The sequence below is a fragment of the Ornithorhynchus anatinus genome, chromosome 1 (assembly GCF_004115215.2).
Source record: "Ornithorhynchus anatinus isolate Pmale09 chromosome 1, mOrnAna1.pri.v4, whole genome shotgun sequence".
Classification (NCBI taxonomy): Eukaryota; Metazoa; Chordata; class Mammalia; order Monotremata; family Ornithorhynchidae; genus Ornithorhynchus; species Ornithorhynchus anatinus.
This window is the reverse complement of record NC_041728.1, coordinates 148,072,412-148,097,064: the sequence shown is the minus strand read 5'-3', so window position 1 is coordinate 148,097,064 and position 24,653 is coordinate 148,072,412. Positions and strand designations below refer to the sequence as shown.

Sequence of the window (24,653 nt, the reverse complement as noted above, 5' to 3'; positions counted from 1 at the left end):
AGTGTTTCCAGGTGGATCCCTGACAACTTTCTATTGCTTCAGAGCCGGGGAATGTCCCTACCCCACTGGGGGCATCTAAACAAGGGCACTGCCTCTGAGCCGCGGGGCCTGGCAACAGGGAGACATCTGAAAAATAAGCTGTTAATTATAAAACCATTGAACGACCACCCCATATATCAGCAGCAGAAGTACGGAAGTGAAATATAAACTGGGATGCAAAGTGGGGTATTTTAATATAATAATAATAATAACAACAGTAACTATGGCATTTGTTGAGTGCTTACTATGTGCCAGGCACTGTACTAAGCGTTGGAGTAGATACAAAGAAATCGGGTTGGACCCAGTCCCATGGCTCAGTGGAAAGAGCCCAGGCTGGGGAGTCAGAGGTCATGGGTTCTAATCCCGGCTCTGCCACTTGTCAGCTGGGGGACTGTGGGCAAGTCACTTAACTTTCTCTGTGCCTCAGTTCTCTCATCTGTAAAATGGGGATGAAGACTGGGAGCCCCACGTGGGACAATCTGATTTCCATGCATCTACCCCAGCGCCTAGAACAGTGCTCTGCACATAGCGCTTAACAAATACCAACATTATTATTATTATTATTATTGTCTCACTTGGGGCTCACAGTCTCAATCCCTATTTTCCAGATGAGGTGACTGAGGCACAGAAAAGTCAAGTGACTTGTCCAAGGTCACAGAACAGACACGTGGTGGAGCCGCTATTAGAACCCAGATCCTTCCGTCTCTCAAGCCAGTGCTCTGTCCGCTAGGCCACATCCACATCTAGACGTCCTCTAGAGTCTTAGAAGACTCTAAACTTCTGCTGGGCCAGGCTGATCACGTCTACCAACTGATTCATTCATTCAATAGTATTTATTGAGCGCTTACTATGTGCAGAGCACTGTACTAAGCGCTTGAAATGTACACATCGGTAACAGAGACAGTCCCTGCCCTCTGACCGGCTTACAGTCTGATCAGGGGAGACAGACAGACAAGAACAATGGCAATAAATAGAATCAAGAGGAAGAACATCTCATTAAAACAATAGCAAATAAATAGAATCAGGGTGACGTACATCTCATTAACAAAATAAATAGGGTAACTCTGTTGTATTGTTCTTTGCTAAGCACGTGGTACAGTGCTCTGCTATTGATCGATTAATATAATCTGGGGAAGAGAAAGTAATCATGGATAGGTTGCTGAGGAGATAAGATTTCAGAAAGGTTTTGAAGATGGCAAAAGTTCTGACGGATCTGAACGCGGAAGGAGTTCCAGGCGTGGGGCAGGTGGGAGCAAAAAAGCAGCAGGGAGATGAGAACAGGCCTCAGTGAATTGGAACAAAGAGTGTAATCTGGGAATAATAGGAGAAGAGAATGGATAAAGTATAAGGGGAAAAAAACTGACTTAGTGCCTTAAGAGCAGAAGTTTCCCCTCGATGTCAAGCGGAGTGGGCAGATATGTACCGAACGTATTTTAGAAAAATGATCCAGGGCACTGAAGAAGACGAATGTCTCCTAAGTAGCGGTGGGCCAACTCAGTTATTTTTGTTGAAAACGGCTATGGTGTCTCATCTTCAGCCACCTCCTTCTAGGATGGCCAGCAATGGCACTCAAAATGAACTGATCCCAAGATGCCCATCCTGTCAGGTGTGCTACCCCGGCACGCAGCCACATGACGACACCGTCCGGCCAGCGTTTTGGAGAATCCCCTTGATTCAGTCCGCATTGGCCCGAAACTAGAGCGTTTCTCCAGAGGATCCTGACCTCCTCTATTGCTCTAGAGCCATGGGGTGTCCTTCCGCGGTCCAAGAGACGCTGCACACAAGCCATGGAATTTGGCGGCAAGAACAGAGGCGCAGGGAGGCTGAGTGCTGAAAGTAAGTTCGGTATCCCAGACGTAACTGTGTCCAGTACACGATTGGCATTAGAAGGTGGTATTAGTAATATCGGTAGTGATACTGGTAGTAACTGCAGTTATTAAGTACTTACAACGTGCAGAGGCTTGTACTAAACACTTGGAAAAAATACTCCGGGATAGAGAAACTAAGACTAAGGTTCGGGGTAGGGTTTGGTGAAAGACACAAAAGCTAAGATGAAACAGAAATATAAAAGACAGAGATGATGATAAATACGCCAGGAGCAGCAGGATTTCGGGAACCTAACACTCAAGCCGACAGTCACAGCCATGGCCGGATCCTTTCCGATGTTCTAAAAGTTCCAGAGAAGCAGCATGGCATAATGGGTAGAACCTGGGCCTGAGAGTCAGAAGGACCTGGGTTCTGATCCTGACTCTGTCACTTGTCTGCTGTGTGACCTTGGATGAGTCACTTCACTTCTCGGTGCTTCAGAGACCTTATCTGTAGAATGGAGTGACTGTGAGCCCCACGTGAGACAGGGCCTGTGTCCAACCTGAGGTGCTTGTATCCATCCCAGCGCTTAGTGCAGTGCCTGGCGCGTAGTAAGTGCTTCAAAAATGTCGTTATCATCATTATTATTATCATAATTCTTAATTATAATCCCCTCTCCACCACTTGCCCGCCGGGTGACCTTAGGCAAGTCACGTAAATTATCTGTGCCTTAGTTAAATCGTCTGTGAAATGGGGATTAAGACAGTGAGTCCCACGTGGAACAGGAATTGTATCCAACCTGATTAGCTTGTATCTATCCCAGTGCTTGGTACAGGGTCTGGCACGTACTAAGTGCTTAACAAATGCTTTAAAAAAAAAAAAAGGAGTTGAGTCCCTTCAGGGCTGGTGGAGCAAGGGGCAGAGGGTGTCAGCTGTGGTGTTTTAGGACGGGGTACAGGTGACAGACCATCTGAAAACTAGCTCTTCATCGCCTGGCCCCCTCCTACCTCACCTCCCTTCTCTCCTTCTCCAGCCCAGCCCGCACACTCCGCTCCTCTGCCGCCGCCCACCTCCTCACCGTCCCCCGTTAATAATGTTAATAATGTTGGTATTTGTTAAGCGCTTACTATGTGCCGAGCACTGTTCTAAGCGCTGGGGTAGACACAGGGGAATGTTCTCGCCTGTCCAGCCGTCGACCCCTGGCCCACGTCCTCCCGCTGTCCCGGAACGCCCTCCCTCCTCACCTCCGCCAAACTAACTCTCTTCCCCTCTTCAAAGCCCTACTGAGAGTTCATCTCCTCCGGGAGGCCTTCCCAGACTGAGCCCTCCCTGTCCCTCTGCCCCTCCTCCCTCCCCATCCCCCTACCCCTTCCTTCTGCTCTTCCCCCTTCCCCTCCCCACAGCACTTGTGCATATCTGTATATATTATTTCTTACTCTATTTCTTCTGTTAATGATGTGTATATATCTAGGATTTTATTTATCTTGGTGGTATTGACGCCTGACTACTTGTTTTGTTGCCTGTCTCCCCCATTCAGACCGTGAACCCACTGTTGGGCAGGGATTGTCTCTCTCTCTTGCCGAACTGTACATTCCAAGCGCTTCGTACAGTGCTCTGCACACAGTAAGTGCTCAATAAATACGATTGATTGAATGAATGAATGAACGAATGAATGAAACTGCATGAATGGTCGCCATCTTCCCTCTTGGCAACATCGAGAATGGAGTGGGAAGATGGGGAAGTGTCGGGTTTAAGTTTCCTGGCACCCTGGGATATACTTCCTACAACTCCAAGAATCCTCTGAGACCTAAAGTGAGCACACTCCAGCTCGTGAATCGAAATCTGAACGTACGTTCAAAGTGAGCAAAATATTTGGAGGTTTGTGTAAGGCAAACCGATCCATTTAGCCATAACAATTCCAAATCCAGGATGTGTGTGTGTGTGTGTGTGTGTGTGTGTGTGTGTGTGTGTACAATATATCATAATTGTCAGCTGTGTGACTGCGGGCAAGTCACTTCACTTCTCTGTGCCTCAGTTACCTCATCTGTAAAATGGGGATGAAGACTGTGAGCCTCACGTGAGACAACCTGATGACCCTGTATCTACCCCGGCGCTTAGAATAGTGCTCTGCCCATAGTAAGCGCCTAACAAATACCAACATTATTATCATATCTGTAAAATTCCCGCAGGTCACTTCGGAGAAGCAGTGTGGCTCAGTGGAAGGAGCCCGGGCTTGGGAGTCAGCGGTCATGGGTTCGAATTCCGGCTCTGTCATTTGTCAGCTGTGTGACTGTGGGCAAGTCACTTAACTTCTCTGTGCTTCAGTCCCCTCATCTGTAAAATGAGGATGAAGACTGTGAGCCTCACGTGGGGCAACCTGATGACCCTGTATCTACCCCAGTGCTTAGAACAGTGCTCTGCACATAGTAAGTGCTTAACAAATACCAAAATTATTATTATTTAGAAAATTCTAGTCCTACGCTAACTTTTGGACATAAAGTTAGCCCAAAGCATAGGGAGATCGGGGGCTACTTTTAGGTCATGTGGAATTGCACTGTGGCACTAATTCCCCAAGTCACTTTTCCATGACATATTTTAGAAACATGTTCACGATTGCTGTTTCTCTAGGAGAGAGTAGAGTATGGGCCTGGGAGTCAGAAGGACCTGGGTTCTAATGCCGCCTCCACTACCTGTCTGCTGTGTGACCTTGGACAAGTCACTTGTCTTCTCTATGCCTCAGTCACCTCATCTGTAAAATGGGAGATTAAGACTGTGAGCCCTATTTGGGACAGGAACTGTGTCCCAACTGTATCCACCCCGGTGCTTAGTATAGTGCTTGGCACACAGTAAGCGCTTAACAAATACCACAGTTATTAAACCTAGGTGACTGTTCATTCTCACCCTGGCTCATTCATTCATTCAATAGTATTTATTGAGCGCTTACTATGTGCAGAGCACTGGACTAAGCGCTTGGAATGGACAAGTCGGCAACAGATAGAGACGGTCCCTCCCCTTTGACGGGCTTACCCTCCCCTACTATTTTCAGATGAAAACTCTGAAATGTTTGTCAATTTTCTTAAGAAAGAAACTCTTCTGGGGCCTGAGGCGGGGTTAGCAGCGCAGTTGGGAGACCCCCCCTAAAGTTCTGACGAAAGATGGGAAGGAAAGAATAATAATAATAATAATGTTGGTATTTGTTAAGCGCTTACTATGTGCAGAGCACTGTTCTAAGCGCTGGGGGAGATACAGGGTCATCAGGTTGTCCCACGTGAGGCCCACAGTTAATCCCCATTTTCCAGATGAGGGATTAACTGAGGCAGAGAGAAGTGAAGTGACTTGCCCACAGTCACACAGCTGCCACGTGGCAGAGGCGGGATTCGAACCCATGACCTCTGACTCCCAAGCCCGGGCTCTTTCCACTGAGTAGGTTGGGTAGGTGAGGGTGGGGAAGAAGGTTTGGGTGGGCATGTCTAAGCTTGTTATGGGCAGGGAATGGGCTGCTAATTCTGTTCAGTCGTATTTATTGAATGCTTACTGTGTGCAGAACACTGTACTGAGCGCTTGGGAGAGGATAATATAACAATAAGCACTCGCATTCTCTGCCCACAGTAAGCTTACAGTCTGCGGTGTAGGGCGGGGGAGACAGATATTAGCACTGTGCTCATTTGTATATAGTTTTATCACCCTATTTATTTTGTTAATGAGGCGTCCATCCCCTTGATTCTATTTATCGTGATTATGTTGTCTTGTTTTTGTCCGTCCGTCTCCCCCGATTAGACCGCGAGCCCGTCGTTGGGCAGGGATTGTCTCTATCTGTTGCCGAATTGCATATTACAAGTGCTTAGTACAGTGCTCTGCACATAGTAAGTGCTCAGTAAATACTATGGAATGAATGAATGAATTAATATAATTAAATAAACGACAGGTTAGACTGTGAGCCCGTCATAAGTGCTCAGTAAATACTACTGAATGAATCAATGAATTAATATAATTAAATAAATGACAGCTTGGACTGGGAGCCCGTCATTGGGCAGGGATTGTCTCTATCTGTTGCCGAATTGTATATTCCAAGTGCTTAGTACAGTGCTCTGCACATAGTAAGTGCTCAGTAAATACTATTGAATGAATGAATGGATTAATATAATTAAATAAATGACAGGTTAGACTGTGAGCCCGTCACTGGGCAGGGATTGTCTCTATCTGTCGCTGAATTGACCATTCCAAGTGCTTAGTACAGTGCTCTGCGCAGCGTAAGCGCTCAATAAATACTATCGAATGAATATGTACATTAGTGAAGTGGGGCTGGGAGGGGGAGAGGACAAAGGAGGCAAGTCAGGGTGATGCAGAAAGGAGTGGGGGAAGGGGAAAGGGGGTCCACGGTTATTAATAACGGTGGTGTTTGTTAAGTTCTTACTATGTGTCAGACACTGTACTAAGCGCTGGGGAGGATAGAGGCAAATTGAAATGGACGTAGTCCCTGTCCTATGTGGGGCTCACAGCCTCAATCCCCATTTTTCAGGTCTTGATTCTATTTATTCTATTTATTGCCGCTGTTCTGGTCTGTCCGTCTCCCCCGATCAGCCGCTAAGCCCGCCAGAGGGCAGGGACCGTCTCTATCTGTTACCGATTTGTCCATTCCAAGCGCTTAGTACAGTGCTCTGCACATAGGAAGCGCTCGATAAATACTATTGAATGAATGAATGAACGAATTTTCCAGATGAGGTAACTCGGGCCCAGAGAAGTGAAGTGATTTGCCCAAGGTCACCCACCAGATCAGGGCAGAGCCGGGATTAGAATCCCTGACCTTCTGTCTCCCAGGCCCGTGTTCTCTATCCACTTCCCCCATGCTGCTTTTCAACAAGTATCGTAAAAAGTATTATTATTTATTAATCCTATTTATTGAGCGTTTACTGTGTGCAAAGCACTGTACTAAGTACTTGGGAAAGTACAATATAACATGAAACACATTCCCTGCCCATTCTCTAGAGGGGCAGACAGATATTAATATAAGCAGCGTGGCTCAGTGGAAAGAGCCCGGGCTTGGGAGTCAGAGGCCATGGGTTCGACTCCCGGCTCTGCCACTTGGCCGCTGTGTGACTGTGGGCGAGTCACTTCGCTTCTCTGTGCCTCAGTTCCCTCATCTGGAAAATGGGGATCAACTGTGAGCCTCACGTGGGACGACCTGATTCCCCTGTATCTACCCCAGCGCTTAGAACAGCGCTCTGCCCATAGTCAGTGCTTAACAAATACCAACATTATTATAAATGAAGGATAAATAAAAAAATAACAGATGTATACACAAAGGCACTCCCCCAAGTGTTTAGTACAGTGCTCTGCTTATAGTAAGTACTCAATAAATACCAGAGGGGCTTAGTGGCAAGAGCACAAGCTGGGGAGTCAGAGGTCATGTGTTCTAATTCTGCCTCAGTCACTTGTCAGCTGTGTGACTTTGGATGTCACTTCACTTCTCTGTGCCTCAGTTGCCTGGTCTGTAAAATGGGGATGAAGACTGTGAGCCCCGTGTGGGGAAACCCGATTATCTTGCATCTACCCCAGTGCTTAGGACAGTTGCTCGTTTACTTGTTTTGATGTCTGTCTTCCCCCTTCTAGACTGTGAGTCCGTTGTTGGTTAGGGGTTGTGACTGTGGGCAAATCACTTAAATTCTCTGGGCCTCAGTTACCTCATCTGTAAAATGGGGATTAACTGTGAGCCCCACGGGGGACAACCTGATTACCCTGTATCTACCCCAGCGCTTAGAACAGTGCTCTGCACATAGTAAGCGCTTAACAAATACCAACATCATTATTATTATTATTTGTTGCCGAATTGTACTTTCCAAGCGCTTAGTACAGTGCTCTGCACATAGTAAGCGCTCAATGAATACGATTGAATGGATGAATGAATGAATGAACATAGTAAACGCTTCATAAGGTTATGGTTTCTAATCCCCGCTCCACCACATGTCTGCTGTGTGACCTTGGGCAAGTCAGTTCACTTCTCTGGACCTCAGTCACTTCATCTGTAAAATGGGGATTAAGACTGTGAACCCCACGTGGGACAAGGACTGTGTCCAACCTAACTAGAATCTATCTCGGTGCTTAGAACAGTGCTTGGCACATAGTAAACGCTTACCAAGTGCCATCATTATTAGCATTCGGAGTAGTAACAAATAACATCATTATTACGATGATGATGATGGGAGGCAGCGTGGCTTAGTGGAAAGAGCCCGAGTTTGGGAGTCAGAGGTCATGGGTTCTAATCCCAACTCCGCCACTTGTCTGCTGTGTGACCTTGGGCAGGTCACTTCACTTCTCTGTGCCTCAGTTCCCTCATCTGTAAAATGGAGATTAAGACTGTGAGCCCCGTGTGAGACAACCTGATTACCTTGTATTTAGAACAGATAGTAAGCGCCTAATAAATACCACTATTATTATTATTATTATTATTATTAAGAGGCTGGGCTTGGGAGTCAGAGGTCATGGGTTCGAATCCAGGCTCTGCCACCTGTCAGCTGACTGTGGACAAGTCACCACTTCTCTGGGCCTCAGTTACCTCAACTGTAAAACGGGGATGAAGACGGTGAGCCTCACGTGGGACAACCCGATGACCCTGTATCTGCCCCGGCGCTTAGAACAGTGCTCTGCACATAGTAAGCGCTTAACAAATACCAACACTGATTAGACTGTCAGCCCGTCAGTGGGCAGGGATTGTCTCTATCTGTTGCCGAATTGCCCATTCCAAGCGCTTAGTCCAGTGCTCTGCACATAGTAAGCACTCAATAAGTACTATTGAAAGAATGAATGGACCTGATTACCTTGTATTTAGAACACATAGTAAGTGCTTAATAAATACTACCATTATTATTATCAGTTTTTATTGATTGAACATTATTGATTGACAGCTCCAGTGGAGACTCCTCAAACGGGGGGGTGGAGAGAGAGAGAGAGAGAGAGAGAGAAAAAGAGAGAGAGAGAAAGAGAGAGAAAGAGGGGGAGAGAAAGAGAAAGAGAGAGAGAGAATAAAAAAGAGAGAGAGAAAAAGAGATAGAAAGAGAGAGAGAGAACAGAAAAAGAGACACAGAGAGAGAGAGAGGAAAAGAGAGAGAGTGGAGAAAAGAGAGAGGAAGAAAGAAAGAGAGAGAACAGAAAAAGAGAGAGGAAAAGAAAGAGTGAGAAAGAGGGAATAAAAAAGAGAGAGAAAAAGACAGAGAGGAAGAGAGAGAATAAAAGAGAAAGAGACAGAGGGAAAGAGAGAAAGAGAGAGAGAGAGGAAGAGAGAGAGGAAAAGAGAGAGTGAGAAAGAGGGAATAAAAAAGACAGAGAAACGACAGAGAGGAAGAGAGAGAATAAAAGAGAGAGAAAGAGACAGAGAGGAAGAGAGAGAATAAAAGAGAGAGAGAGAGAGAGAAAGAGAGAGAGGAAAAGAGGGGGTGGTAAAAAGAGAATAAAAAAGAGAAAAAAGACAGAGAGGAAGAGAGAGAGAAAAAGAGAAAGAGAGAGAGAGAATAAAAGAGAGAAAGAGAGAGAATAAAAGAATGAGAAAGAGAGAGAGACAGAGAGAGAGACAGAGAGAGAGAGGAAAAGAGAGCGTGGTAAAGAGAGAATAAAAAAGAGAGAGAAAAAGACAGAGAGGAAGAGAATAAAAGAGAGAGAAAGAGACAGAGAGGAAAGAGAGAGAATAAGAGAAAGAGAGAATAAAAGAGAGAGAGAAAGAAAGAGAGAGAGAGAGGAAAAGAGAGTGAGAAAGAGAGAACAAAAGAGAGAAAGAAAAAGAGAGAGAGAGAAGAGACAGAGAGAAAGAGAGAGAGCGCGAGCGAGCCCCCCCCCGGGCGCGCGCGCGCCCCCCCCCGCCAGGCGCGCAGCCCATTGGCCCCCTCCGCCGCCGGGCTTGGCGCTCATTGGGCCTGGCGGAGACGCCCCCTCGGCGAGCCTCCCTCCTATTGGCCGGGCCGGGGCGGGGCGGGGCGGGGCGGGGCCGGGGAGGCCGAAGGGGAGAAGAGGGGAGAGGAGGGCGGGCGGCCGGACAAACATGGCGGCGGCGGCGGCGAGGGCGGCGGTGGCGAGGGCGGCCACGGGGACGGCCGCGGGGGCTGCCAGGCCGGCGGGGCGGCCGCTCCCCCCGCCGACGCCCCTCCTGCTGCACCACACTCGGTAACCGCCGCGCCCGGGGCGGGGGGGGGCGTCCTGCTAGTACTCCTCGTCGGGCTGTGTGCTGAGCGCCTACCCCGTGCAGAGCACCGTGCTAAGCGCCGGGGGAGGCGCAGGGGCCTCAGGGCGTCCCACGGGAGGCTCACAGGCTTCATCCCCTTTTACAGATGAGGGAACTGAGGCCCAGAGAAGAATAACAATAATAATGTTAGGTGTTAAGCGCCTACTACGTGCAGAGCACTGTGCTAAGCGCTGGGGGAGATCCAGGGTCATCAGGGGGTCCCACGTGAGGCTCACGGGCTTCATCCCCATTTTACAGATGAGGTCACTGAGGCCCAGAGAATTATAATGTTGGTAGGTGTTAAGCGCTTACTACGTGCAGAGCACTGTGCTAAGCGCTGGGGGAGATCCAGGGTCATCAGGGGGTCCCACGTGAGGCTCACAGTTAATCCCCATTTTACAGATGAGGTCACTGAGGCCCAGAGAATTATAATGTTGGTAGGTGTTAAGCGCCTACTACGTGCAGAGCACTGTGCTAAGCGCTGGGGGAGATCCAGGGTCATCAGGGGGACCCACGTGAGGCTCACAGGCTTCATCCCCTTTTACAGATGAGGTCACTGAGGCCCAGAGAATAATAATAATAATAATAATAATGATGTTGGTAGGTGTTAAGCGCCTACTATGTGCAGAGCACTGTGCTAAGCGCTGGGGGAGATGCAGAGTCATCAGGTGGCCCCACATGAGACTCAGAGTCTTCATCCCTGTTTTACAGATGAGGGAATTGAGGCACAGAGAATAATAATAATGTTGATATGTATTAAGCGCTTACTATGTGCAGAGCACTGTGCTAAGCGCTGGGGGAGATCCAGGGGAATCAGGTTGTCCCACGTGAGGCTCACCGTCTTCATCCCCGTTTTACAGATGAGTCCCTGAGGCACAGGGAATACTAATGATGTTGGTCTCTAAGCGCTTACTATGTGCAGAGCACTGTGCTAAGCGCTGGGGGAGATACAGGGTCATCAGGTGGTCCCACGTGAGGCTCACAGTCTTCATCCCCATTTTCCAGAAGAGGGAACCGAGGCACAGAGAAGTGACCCGCCCGCAGTCACGCGGCTGACAAGTGGCCGCGCCGGGATTCGAACCCATGACCCCTGACTCCCAGGCCCGGGCTCTTGCCACCGAGCCACGCTGCTTACCGTGTGCCAAGCACTGTTCCAAGCACTGGGGGGGACCCAGGGGGGCGGGAACCGGGTTTGAGCCCCTAGGACCGACGTTCAAGCAGTCACTGCTATTTATGGAGCGCTCACTGGGTGCGGAGCACTGTCCTAAGCGCTCGGGAGAGAGCTGTGAGTGCAACCGAATTTGTACTGATGGCTGTCTTCCCCCTTCTAGACTGAGAGTTCGCTGTGGGCGGGGATCGATTGCGTCTCTTGCTGTCTCGTACTTTCCCAAGCGCTTCGTACAGCGCTCAGCGCCTCAATGAGTCATAATAATAATCATCATCATCATCATCATAATGTTGGTATTTGTTAACCGCTTACTATATGCAGAGAAGCAGTGTGGCTCAGTGGAAAGAGCACGGGCTTTGGAGTCAGAGGTCATGGGTTCGAATCCCGGCTCGGCCCCTTGTGGGCTGTGTGACTGTGGGCAAGTCGCTTCACTTCTCGGTGCCTCAGTGACCTCATCTGGAAAATGGGGATTAAGACTGTGGGCCCCACGTGGGCCAACCTGATTCCCCTGTGTCTACCCCAGCGCTTAGAACGGTGCTCGGCACATAGGAAGCGCTTAACAAATACCACCGTTATTATTATTCTAAGCGCGGGGGTGATACAGGTTGATCAGGTTGTCCCTCAATGGGGCTCCCAGTCTTCATCCCCATTTTCCAGATGAGGTCACTGAGGCCCAGAGAAGCGACGTGACCTGCCCACAGTCAGCTGACAAGTGGCGACTTGTTCATTCCAAGCGCTCAGTACAGTGCTCTGCACATAGTAAGCGCTCAATAAATAAATAAAGACTATGGAAAAGTGGCAGAGGCGGCATTCGAACCCGTGACCTCTGACTGCCAAGCCCGGGCTCTTTCCGCCGAGCCACGCGGCTTCTCTAATACAATCGAATGAATGTTCCGCACACCGGAATGCGATTGAATTCAATGACTGACGTGGCTCAGTGGAAAGAGCACGGGCTTTGGAGTCGGAGGTCATGAGTTCGAATCCCAGCTCTGCCACTTGTCAGCTGTGTGACTGTGGACAGGTCACTTAATGCCTCAGTTCCCTCATCTGTAAAATGGGGAGGAAGACTGTGAGCCCCACGTGGGACAACCTGATTCCCCTGTGTCTACCCCAGCGCTTAGAACGGTGCTCTGCACATAGTGAGCGCTTAACAAATACCAACTTATAATCATGCTGCTGTTTGTCTAGCGCTTCCTCCGTGCCAGGCTCTCTACTAAGCGCTCGGATAGATGCAGGGTCGTCAGGTTGTCCCGCGTGAGGCTCACGGGCTCAATCCCCCTTTTCCAGGTGAGGTCACCGAGGCCCAGAGAAGTGAGGTGACTTGCCCAGGGTCACACAGCAGACGAGCGGCGGAGCCGGGATTAGAACCCGTGATCTCCCGACTTCCAGGCCCGGGCTCTCTCCGTTACCCTATTTATTTGGTCGACGAGCTGTCCGTCCCCTTGATTCTATTTATTGCTCTTGTTTTTGTCCGTCTGTCTCTCCCGATTATTCGGTAGTATCTATTGAGCGCTTACTATGTGCAGAGCGCTGTACTGAGCGCTTGGAATGGACAGGTCGGTAACCGATTAGACCGTAAGCCCGTCAATGGGCGGGGATCGTCTCTATCCGTTGCCGAATCGTACGTTCCAGGCGCTTAGTCCAGTGCTCTGCACGTAGAGAGGCAGCGTGGCTCAGTGGAAAGAGCCCGGGCTTGGGAGTCGGAGGTCATGAGTTCGAATGCCGCCTCTGCCACTTGTCAGCTGTGTGACCGTGGGCGAGGCACTTCCCTTCTCGGTGCCTCGGTTCCCTCCTCTGTAAAATGGGGATGAAGACTGTGAGCCCCACGTGGGACAACCTGATTCCCCTGTGTCCACCCAGCGTGGCTCAGGGAAAACAGCGTGGGCTTCGGAATCAGAGGTCATGGGTTCGACTCCCGGCTCCGCCACTTGTCAGCCGTGTGGCTCTGGGCCTCAGTGACCTCATCTGTAAAATGGGGATTATCTGTGAGCCTCATGTGGGACAAACTGATTACCCTGTATCTCCCCCAGAGTTTAGAACATAGTAAGCGCTTAGCAAATACCAACATTGTTACCCCAGCGCTTGGAGCGGCGCTCGGCACATAGTAAGCGCTTAACAAATACCAACATCATTATTATTATTATTATTATTATTAATGAATGCTGCTTTTCCATTCATTTGAGCGCTCAGCGGGTGCAGAGCACTGTACTGAGCGCCTGGGAGAGAGCACTGCAACGGATTTTGTACTGATGTCTGTCTCCCCCGTCTAGACTGTAGCTCATTGCGGGCAGGGATCGTCCCACTTTATTGCTGTAGCGTGCTTTCCCAAGCGCTCAGTACAGTTCTGCTTCTCACGGAGCCGACCGTGAGCTTGTTGTGGGTAGGGAGTGTCTGTTTTCTGCTGTACTGTGCTCTCTCGAGCGCTTAGTACAGTGTTTTGCACCCAGTAAGCGCTCAAAGCATAAGAACGAATGAACAGATTCCCTGCCCAGAAGGAGTTTACAGAACAGCGATCAACCCTTAGAGCAGTGCTCAGCGCTTAGAACGGTGTTTGGCATAGAGCGATTAACAAGTATCGTAATTAGTAGTCCTCGAGCACCGCGTTGCTGCACTTGTGAGAAGCAGCGTGGCTCAGTGGAAAGAGCCCGGGCTTGGGAGTCGGAGGTCATGGGTTCGAATCCCGGCTCTGCCGCGGAGTCGGCTGCGTGACCGGGGGCAAGTCACTTCGCTTCTCGGTGCCTCGGTTCCCTCCTCTGTAAAATGGGGACGGAGACGGCGAGCCTCACGTGGGACCACCTGATGACCCTGGATCTCCCCCAGCGCTTAGGACAGTGCTCGGCACACGGTAAGCGCTTAACAAATGCCGACATTATCATTATACTTTGAATGTTTGTCTTCCCGGCTACTTTAAATTCTTCGAGGCCAGGCATCGAGTCCGGCAACTCTGTGATATTATATTCCCCGAGTGCTTTGGTGCTCTGTAGGTGGGAGTGACCGATGGGTCCTTTTTAGTGAGCGCGTACCCGTGTGCGCTGTACTGAGCGTTTAGGAGGGAACACTATAACAGAGTTGGTAGACACGTCCCCGCCCACGGTGAGTGTCCAGCCTGAGAGATGAGCTTTTGTTGATGAGTTTGAGGGAGAGAAGGGGACGATTGTTTGATCTGGGGCTCCTGGACAGGTTGCCTTTTCCGCCCGCCTCTGTGTCCCTCTAGAATAAGAATAATAACGTTGGTATTTAAGCGCTTGCTATGGGCTAAGCGCTGAGGTAGATACAAGATAATCGGGTTGTCCCACGTGGGGCTCACAGTCGTCATCAGTAATAATAATAATAACCGTGGTGTTCGTCAGGCACTTACTGGGTGCCGGACGCCGTACTAAGCGCTGGGGTGGATACGAGCGAATGGGGTTGGACGCAGTCCTCGTCCCACATGGGGATCCCCGTCTTAATCCCCATTTTCCAGGTTAGGGTATGGAGGCCCGGACAAGTGAAGTGATTTGCCCAAGGTCACGCAGGCGACAAGCGCACGATGTAGTGGCTCGAGCGCTGGCGTGGCCGTCGCGAGGTCGGTCGCGGGTTCCGTTCTCGACTCCACCCGCTGTCTGCTGTGTGACCCTGGGCAAATCACTTCTCTGCGCCCGAGTTCCCCGGTCTGTAAAATGGGGATTGAGACCGTGAGCCCCAGGTGGGGCAGGACCTGTGTCCAGTCCGATTTGCCTGTCTCCACCCCGGCGCGTAGATCCGCGTGTGGTACGTAGTAAGCGCTTAACAAATACTATTATGATTATTATTATGAAGTGGGAGCGCAGGGATTAGAACCCAGGCCTGGATAGCACATGTCCTTCCCCGCCTTCCAACCTCCCAGACGGCTGACAAGAGTGAATTCCCCCATCTGGTTTAAATCCGTGCGGATTACTCACTCTTCACTGCTTCGGGTAATGTTGGAATTTGTTAAGCGCTTACTATGTGCAGAGCACTGTTCTAAGCGCTGGGGGAGACACAGGGTATTCAGGTTGTCCCACGTGGGGCTCACAGTCTTAATCCCCATTTTACAGATGAGGGAACTGAGGCACAGAGAAGTTAAGTGACTTGCCCACAGTCACACAGCTGACAGGTCCAAAAATTATGTTAACAGAGTCATTTCCGTCCAAACTGTTGCTCCTGCGTTTGTTTTTTCTGCCACGTTTTCCCGTGTAAATATCTCCGTGTTTGGACCCAAATCTTTAGGTGTACTTTAGGTGCAAGTGGGAAATCTTTGCAGTCTATCATGACAAGGCAAGGTCTGGCAAAATAAAAAAACCCCCGGCAGATATCTTAGAGAATTATATCGATAATAATGTTGGTATTTGTTAAGCGCTTACTCTGTGCAGAGCACTGTTCTAAGCGCTGGGGGAGGTACAGCGTCATGAGGTCGTCCCTCGTGAGGCTCACAGTCTGAATCCCCATTTTACAGATGAGGGAACTGAGGCCCAGAGCAGTGAAGTGACTTGCCCAAAGTCACACAGCTGACAGGCGGCGCAGCGGGGATTCGAACCCGTGACCTCTGATTCCCAAGCCCGGGCTCTTTCCGCCGAGCCACGCTGCTTCCCTAAAATACTCATTTGTGGACATGTAAAGTTCTAACTAGAATCCCTGGAGGGCAAATCAAACTGGCAGCGTTAGATATGTCTTCACTAGAGGGACAATGCACCCCATACCTTTGGAGCTGGGTGCAAATTTTCCATATTCTTGTGTCACAGCCAGCTCTGGGGGCCGAGACATCATCAATCAGTCAGTCGTATTTATTGAGCGCTTACTGTGCGCAGAACACTGTATACTAGGTGCCTGGGAGCGTATAACAATAGAGTTAATGGACACGTTCCCTGCCCACAACATCACGTCTCTGTAATTCAGAGAGAGTATCTGGGGCTTTTTCAAACCCTAATCCACGTCCTTACCACTCTGAGGAGGCTGCGCGGGACCCATAATAATAATAATAATAATAATAATAATAATAATTATGGCATTTGTTAACCGTTTACTATGTGCCAGGTACTAGATAATCAGGTTGGACACAGTCTCTGTCCCACACGGGCCTCGCGGTTTTAACCCCCGTTTTACAGATGAGGGAACTGAGGCCCAGAGAAGTGACGTGACTTGCTCGAGGTCACACAGCGGACAAGTGGCCCAGCCGGGATTAGAACCCGTGACCGTCTGACTCCCGGGCCCGGGCTCTATCCACTAGACCATGCTGCTACTAGACACTAGTAGTGGCATTTATTGAGTGCCCTCGTGGTGCAGTCAAGTCGCTTCACTTCTCCCTGCCTCAGTTACGTGATCTGTAAAATGGGGATTGAGACGGTAAAGCCCCCCCCCCCCATGGTACAGGGACCACCTGATTTGCTTGTATCCACCCCAGCGCTTAGTACAGCGCCCGGCACCTAGTAAGTACTCCACAAATACCACTATTATTATCATTATCGTTATTATTTAATCCCAAACTTGTATCGGCTGGAATGCAGACAGAAGGATAAAAGTCTGCAGTTAATGAAAACTGTGATGTTGCTAGAATGAAAAAGCACATTGACTTTTTAATAACTTTAATAATAATCATAATGTCGGTATTTGTTAAGCGCTTACTACGTGCAGAGCACTGTTCTAAGCGCTGGGGGAGATAGAGGGGAATGAGGTGGTCCCACGTGAGGCTCACAGTCTTCATCCCCATTTTACAGACGAGGGAACCGAGGCACCGAGAAGTGAAGTGACTCGCCCACGGTCACGCGGCTGACAAGGGGCAGAGCCGGGATTCGAACCCATGACCGCTGCCTTTAATGTGTAGAGCGCTATTTGAGTACTTAAAGATTATACTCTGAGTCCATTGTGTGCATTTTTTGTATATTTGGTTAGTCTCCCTGCGTTTGAATATATGAAAGATGAAATCCTTGGTTTTCATTCAGTGGTTACTGAGAGAATCCATCACCACTGTCATTGACCTTTATGGGTCTTGGAATCCAGCGTGGCTCAGTGGAAAGAGCAAGGGCTTGGGAGTCAGAGGTCATGAGTTCAAATCCCGGCTCGGCCGCTTGTCAGCTGTGTGACCGTGGGCAGGTCACTTCGCTTCTCGGTGCCTCCGTGACCTCATCTGTAAAACGGGGATTAACTGTGAGCCTCACGCGGGGCGACCTGATGACCCTGTATCTCCCCCAGCGCCTAGAACGGTGCTCGGCCCATAGTGAGCGCTTAACAAATAGCAACATTATTATTATTATTATATACAGTGCATTCATTGTTCTTGATCTTAAGTAAGGCGGCCGTGGGGTTGGTTTCGGGGAGAGACCGTGATTCTGGGAATCAGGAGAACTGAGTTATAGTTCTGGCTTTACAAGTAAGGGAATTCCTGCAGGGGCTCTGGCAACATCCCAGCTCTGCCCCTCGTCAGCTGTGTGACTGTGGGCAAAGTCACTCAACTTCTCTGTGCCTCAGTTACCTCATCTGTAAAATAGGCATTAAGATTGTGAGCCTCACTTGGGACAACCTGATGACTCTATATCTACCCCAGCGCGTAGAACGGCGCTCTGCACATAGTAAGCGCGTAGCAAATACCAACATTATTATTGACACCAGTAAATCTTCTGACCGAAGAACATTTGTAGGACTTCCTGCTTAGTACAGTGCCTGGCACAGAGTAAGCGCTTAAAATAAAATAAATAAATGGTGGTATTTAAGTGCTTACTATGTGCAAAGCGCTGTTGGAAGCGCTGGGGGATACAAGGTGATCAGGTTGTCCCACGTGGGGCTCACAGTTTTAATCCCCATTTTGCAGACGAGGTAACTGAGGCCCAGAGAAGTGAAGTGACTTGCCCACCGTCACACAGCTGGCAAGCGGCGGAGCCGGGATTAGAACCCACGACCTCTGACTCCCAAGCCCGGGCTCTTTCCAGTGAGCCGCGCTGCTTAACTAATGCCATCCGTATATTACAAAGGGTGGATAGACCCGGCAAGAAAAGCTGAAAAAGCTGGCTATTGTGGACGGTGAAAACAGCAGAGGACCAAGACAACCACCTGCTGGGTTATGGATTTATAATCAATCCATCCATCGGTGGTATTTATTGAGCGCTTACCATGTGCGCAGCACTGTACTAAGTGCTTGGGAGCGTACGATACATCAGAAAGCAGCGTGGCTCAGTGGAAAGAGCCCGGGCTTGGGAGTCAGAGGTCACGGGTTCGACTCCCGGCTCTGCCACTTGTCAGCTGTGTGACTGTGGGCGAGTCACTTCGCTTCTCTGGGCCTCAGTGACCTCATCTGTAAAATGGACATTAAGACTGTGAGCCTCACGTGGGACAACCTGATGACCCTGTATGTACCCCAGCGCTCAGAACAGTGCTCTGCGCATAGTAAGCGCTTAACAAATCCCAACATTATTATTAATTAGCAGGCATGTTCCCCGCCCGTACCAATGATGTTGGTATTTCTTAAGCGCTTACCTGGTGCCGAGCACTGTTCTAAGCGCTGGGGTAGACACAAGGGAATCAGGTTGTCCCACGTGGGGCTCACAGTCTTAATCCCCATTTTACAGATGAGGGAACTGAGGCACAGAGGAGTTAAGTGACTTGCCAGTCTAGAGGTGGAGACAGTATGAATAAATAAGTGATTTTATAATATAGAATTATATAAATGCAGAGGGATTGGGGTGGGGTGAATATCAAGCACCCTAAGGTCACCAAGGTCGCAGATCCAAGTGCAAAGAGGACGCAGAAGGGAGAGCGAGCCGGGGAAAAGAGGATTTAATCGGGAAAGGCCTCTTGGAGGAAGTGTGTTACTTATTATTAAAGCGTGTTGATAATGATTCATTATTATTACTAATAATTTGAAGGTGGGTAGAGTGGGGGTTTGGCATATATGAAGGGGGAGGGAGTTCCGGGATAGCGGGAGGACGTGGCGAAGGGGTCGGCGGCGAGATGGGGACGCAGTGAGTAAGCAGAGTGCGGGGGGTGGGCTGTAGTAGACACTCTGATGCCGTTCCTTGGGCTGTAAATAGGACCTGGGTGTAAAAAAAAAGTTTGTGCGCATTTCGAGATGGATTGCAACCCAAGCGCTTCATACAGTGCTCTGCCCACAGTAAGCGCTCAGTAAATATGAGTGAATGAACGAATCCCGCCCGTTACTTCTGTCACTGCACTCCAGCAGGAACGCGTCTAGCGGGGAAGAGAGAGTGGATAACGCTCTGCACACAGTAAGCGCTCAGAGAAGCAGCGGGGCTCAGTGGAAAGAGCCCGGGCTTGGGAGTCAGAGGTCATGAGTTCGAATCCCGGCTCTGCCACTCGTCAGCTGTGTGACTGGGGGCGAGTCGCTTCACTTCTCTGGGCCTCCGTTTCCTCATCTGTAAAATGGGGATTAACTGTGAGCCTCACGTGGGACGACCTGATGACCCTGTATCTCCCCCAGCGCTTAGAACGGTGCTCTGCACATAGTAAGCGCTTAACAAATACCAACATTATTATCATAAATTCGATTGACTGTGAGTGAAGCGCAGCCCAGATCACTGACACTGCCATCAACTCCGTCCATCGGGTCCTCGGGGCTGAACGCCCAAGACCGAGGCTCGTCTGTTGTTTGGGTTGGGAATTTCCATTGTCGCTAAAGAAAAAAGAAACCTGAAAGTATTATCCTTGCGTGTGGCTCTTCCGTGTGTGAAGGAAAGCTCTTTAGGTCTGATTTGGTGTCCCAGATCCAAGGAGAAAAAAGCGCAAGTAGGAATTTTGTCCCAGGTAATCTTATTTGTTGAAGCGTCATGGCCATTTTTTAATAAATACAATCGCGGGACTAGAAAAAAGCCCGAAAGGTTTCTGGCCCGTTTCTGGTATTCATTAGGACCAGAGTTCCCTAAACAGAGTTCAGGTAACCAAGCATACTGTGATTCGGTTTGGCTGTCGGGAAAAGCCGGTTGCCAAACTGGTTTAATTTTCTACATTTTCAGTGAACTGGCCTTCCTCTTAACGCCGATAATCCAAGTTAATGAAAACATGCCCAACTTTTTGGGAAAAAGAATCATAAAATACTTCCAAGATGTTTGGGGACAGTCTCACCTGAAGGAGCGATAACTTCACTATCAGTCGTCTTCTGATTCTTACAGGACTTTCTTTTAAAATTACAGATTATTATGGAGACAGAGAGTTCAGAGATACGCATCATCGGCAGGTACTGAAATGCTTTTTTTTTTATCGGTGTCATTTACCGTTCCGGTAATGTCATGTGACAGATTCTGCTCCTTTAATCGGCACTGTTGGAAAGAATGAAGAGTTTATAAATCCCCTAAAAGCGATTTAACGATGTTTCCGGGAAGTGTCGATTCCCCTTCTGTAATTTACCCCTTCCCCACCTAAAATCTCTCTTGATCATCCGTGCTATTTACCGAGCGTTCCTGGGTGCAGAGCACTGTACCGGGTGCTTGGGAGAGTTCAATACAACAGAAAATTGTGCTGTCGCTAGAATGAAAAAGCACATTCACAGTTTAATAACTTTAATGTGCAGAGCACTTTTTGAGAACTCAAAGATTATACTTTGTAAGTATAAGTAATTCAATGTGTTGAATTCCCTGCCCACAATGAGCTTGCAAACTAGGGGATATGCAGCACATGAAAACTATGAAGAAGCCCTTTGTGTTAGAGTTTTATAGTCTGCTACTGAAGTAAGTTATAGCTCATACCTCACTCTTGGAGTATATATTTGAATATATCAAGCGCTTACTACGGTGCTTTGCACGCAGTGAGCGCTCGATCCGATTGAATGTATCTGCAGGCGACAAATTGGCCAGCATTAAAAATAATTCATTCGTATTTCCCGAGCACTTACCGGGTGCAGAGCACTGTACTAAGCGCCTGGGAGAGTACGGTATAACAGTAAACAGGCGGATCCTCGGTCCATAACGAGCTTCCGGTCTAGAGGGGGAGGCAGACATTAATAGAAATAAATGAGAGATCTGTGCCTAAATGCCGTGGGGTTGTGTTGGGGAGTGTCATTCATTCAGTAGTATTTATTGAGCGCTTACTATGCGCAGAGCACTGGACTAAGCGCTTGGAATGGACAGTTCGGCAACAGATAGAGACAATCCCTGCCCGATAGCGGGCTCACGGCCTGAACGGGGGACAGATGACAAAGCGAAACAGAACAAAACAAGGCGATGCAGAAGGGAGGGGGAGACGAGAAAGGAGGGCTTAGTCAGGGAAGGCCTCTTGGAGGAGATGGGCCTTCGAGACTAAGCGCTTGGATTGTACAGATCGGTAACTGTATCTGTTACCGATTTGTCCATTCCAAGCGCTTAGTACAGTGCTCTGCACATAGGTAGCGCTCAATAAATACGATTGAATGAATGAATGATAAGGCTTTGAAGGGGGCCTGGTGGGGGGAGAGTAACTGTCAGATATGGAAGGCCAGAAGCAGGACTCGGGCGGGGGGGGTGACAAGAGCTCAAATATTAGCAGCTTCGTTTCCAATTCAACCAAAGGAGACTGGGATCCGGCCCCTTCGGTTACAGTAAAAACAGTGGATCTGCTCAGCGTTAGGTGGGAGTCCTGCTTTGCTGTGAGATTTATGTCTCTGTGATTGGCCCTGGAGTTCACGCAGTTGATGATGATGATGGTATTTGTTAAGCACTTACTACGTGCCAAGCACTGGTCTAAACGCCGAGGGAGATACAAGGTCATCAGGTTGTCCCACGTGGGGCTCACAGTCTTCATCCCCATTCGACAGATGAGGAAGCTGAGGCCCAGAGAAGTGAAATGACTTGCCCAGGATCACACAGCTGACGAGTGGCGGAGCCGGGATTAGAACCCACGACCTCCGACTCCCAAGCCTGTGCTCTTTCCATTGAGCCACACTGCTCCTCCTCATAGTTCTTGTCTTGGGGATTTTGGCACCGTGCCGCTCTTCTGTCTAAAATAATAATAATAATGTTGGTATTTGTTAAGCGCTTACTGTGTGCAGAGCACTGTTCTAAGCGCTGGGGGAGATACAAGGTAATCAGGTTGTCCCACTTGAGGCTCACAGTCTTCATCCCCATTTTATAGATGAGACCCAGAGAAGTTCATTCAATAGTATTTATTGAGCGCTTCTTATGTGCAGAGCACTGTACTAAGCGCTTGGAATGAACAAGTCGGCAACAGATAGAGACGGTCCCTGCCCTTTGACGGGCTCACGGTCTAATCGGGGGAGACGGACGGACGAGAACGATGGCGATGAATAGAGTCGAGGGGAAGAACGTCTCGTAAAAACAATGGCGACTAAATAGAATCGAGGCGATGTACATTTCATTAACAAAATAAATAGGGTAATAAATATATACAGTCGAGCGGACGAGTACAGTGCTGTGGGGATGGGAAGGGAGAGGAGGAGGAGCAGAGGGAAATGGGGGGAAAAGAGGGTTAAGCTGCGGAGAGGTGAAGGGGGGCGGTAGAGGGAGAAGGGGAGCTCAGTCTGGGAAGGCCTCTCGGAGGAGGTGAGTTTTAAGTAGGGTTTTGAAGAGGGGAAGAGAATCAGTTTGGCGGAGGTGAGGAGGGAGGGCGTTTCGGGACCGCGGGAGGACGGGGCCCGGGGGTCGGCGGCGGGATGGGCGAGACCGGGGGACGGTGAGGAGGTGGGCGGCGGAGGAGCGGAGCGTGCGGGGTGGGCGGTGGAAAGAGAGAAGGGAGGAGAGGTAGGGAGGGGCGAGGTGATGTAGAGCCTCGAAGCCTAGAGTGAGGAGTTTTTGTTTGGAGCGGAGGTCGATAGGCAACCACTGGAGGTGTTTAAGAAGGGGAGTGACACGCCCAGATCGTTTCTGTGGGAAGATGAGCCGGGCAGCGGAGTGAAGAATAGACCGGAGCGGGGCGAGAGAGGAGGAAGGGAGATCAGAGAGAAGGCCGACACAGTAATCTAGCCAGGATATGACCAGAGCTCATAGCAGTAAGGTAGCCGTCTGGGTGGAGAGGAAAGGGCGGATCTTGGCGATATTGTAAAGGTGAGACCGGCAGCTCTCGGTAACGGATAGGACGTGCGGGGTGAACGAGAGAGAAGCCCACAGTCACACAGCTGACAAGTGGCAGAACCGAGATTCGAACCCATGACCTCTGACTCCCAAGCCCGGGCTCTCTCCATTGAGCCACGCGTGCTTAGAGCTTAGTGGCTGGCCTAAACTTCCCTTGCCCAGCAGCGGGCAAAGAAACAAACCTGGTAGAATGGAAAAACGTGAAATGCCTCCTTGTCCGTTAAGCCCTGTGCTCATAACAGGATTTATTTTTCTAGAGGCTCGGAGCAAGGGCTGTTGTAGCCATCAATCAATCAGTCCATCAGTGGTATTTAATAATAATAATACTGGTGGTATTTGTTAAGCGCTTACTATGAGATGTACATCACCTTGATTCTATTTATTTGCTATTGTTTTAATGAGATGTTCTTCCCCTTGATTCTATTTATTGCTATTGTTCTTGTCTGTCTCCCCCGATTAGACCGTAAACCCGTCAAAGGGCAGGGACCGTCTCTCTCTGTTACCGATTTGTCCATTCCAAGCGCTGAGTACAGTGCTCTGCACATAGTAAGCGCTCAATAAATACTATTGAATGAATGAATGTGCAAAGCACTGTTCTAAGCGCTGGGGGGATCCAAGGTGATCGGGTTGTCCCACGTGGGGCTCACAGTTTTAATCCCCATTTTACAGATGAGGGAACTGAGGCACAGAGAAGTTAAGTGACTTGCCCAAGGTCACACAGCTGGCATGCGGCGGAGCCGGGACTAGAACCCGTAACCTCTGACTCCCAAGCCCGGGCTCTTGCCACTGAGCCACGCCGCTTAACGCTTCCTATGTAATAATAATAATAATAATAATGTTGGTATTTGTTAAGCGCTTACTATGTGCCGAGCACTGTTCTAAGCGCTGGGGTAGACATAGGGGAATCAGGTCGTCCCACATGGGGCTCACAGTCTTAATCCCCATTTTACAGATGAGGGAACTGAGGCACAGAGAAGTTAAGTGACTCGCCCACAGTCACAGCTGACAAGTGGCAGAGCTGGGATTCGAACTCAGGAGCCCTGACTCCAAAGCCCGTGCTCTTTCCACTGAGCCACGCTCTTATGTGCAGAGCACTGTGCTAAGAATTTGGAAGAGTACAGCGGAATTAGCAGACACGTTCCCTGCTCACAGTGAGCGAATCGCCCAGCTCTTGTTGCACAGCATTTTTGTTGTTGCTGTTTGGTGGTATTCGTTAAGCCCTTATTACGCGTCAGGCACCGTTCTACGTGCTGAGATAGAAGGTAGTCAGGTGGTACACAGTTCACGTCCTATATGGGGCTCACGGTCTTTATCCCCATTTTACAGATGAGGTAACTGAGGCACAGAGAAGTGAAGTGACTTGCCCAGAGTCACAGAGCTGAGAAGTGGTGGAGCTGGAATTAGGCAGGAAGATGTGTTCGAAGGCATT

At 49.4% G+C, this 24,653-nt stretch overlaps 1 protein-coding gene across 2 annotated transcripts in view; it reads left to right on the top strand.

The window, feature by feature from the left end:
• The first annotated feature begins 9,908 nt into the window (after positions 1-9,908).
• Positions 9,909-24,653, top strand: part of MCCC1 (methylcrotonoyl-CoA carboxylase 1) — a 57,661-nt gene continuing 42,916 nt past the window's right edge. The window contains exons 1-2 of one of the 2 annotated variants that reach the window (XM_029067194.1): positions 9,909-9,996; positions 20,357-20,400. The gene's annotated coding sequence lies outside the window, so the exon portion shown is untranslated. Of the gene's footprint in view, positions 9,997-14,049; positions 14,068-20,356; positions 20,401-24,653 lie in introns of those variants that run through there. The other variant, XM_029067200.1, reaches the window with a different exon arrangement.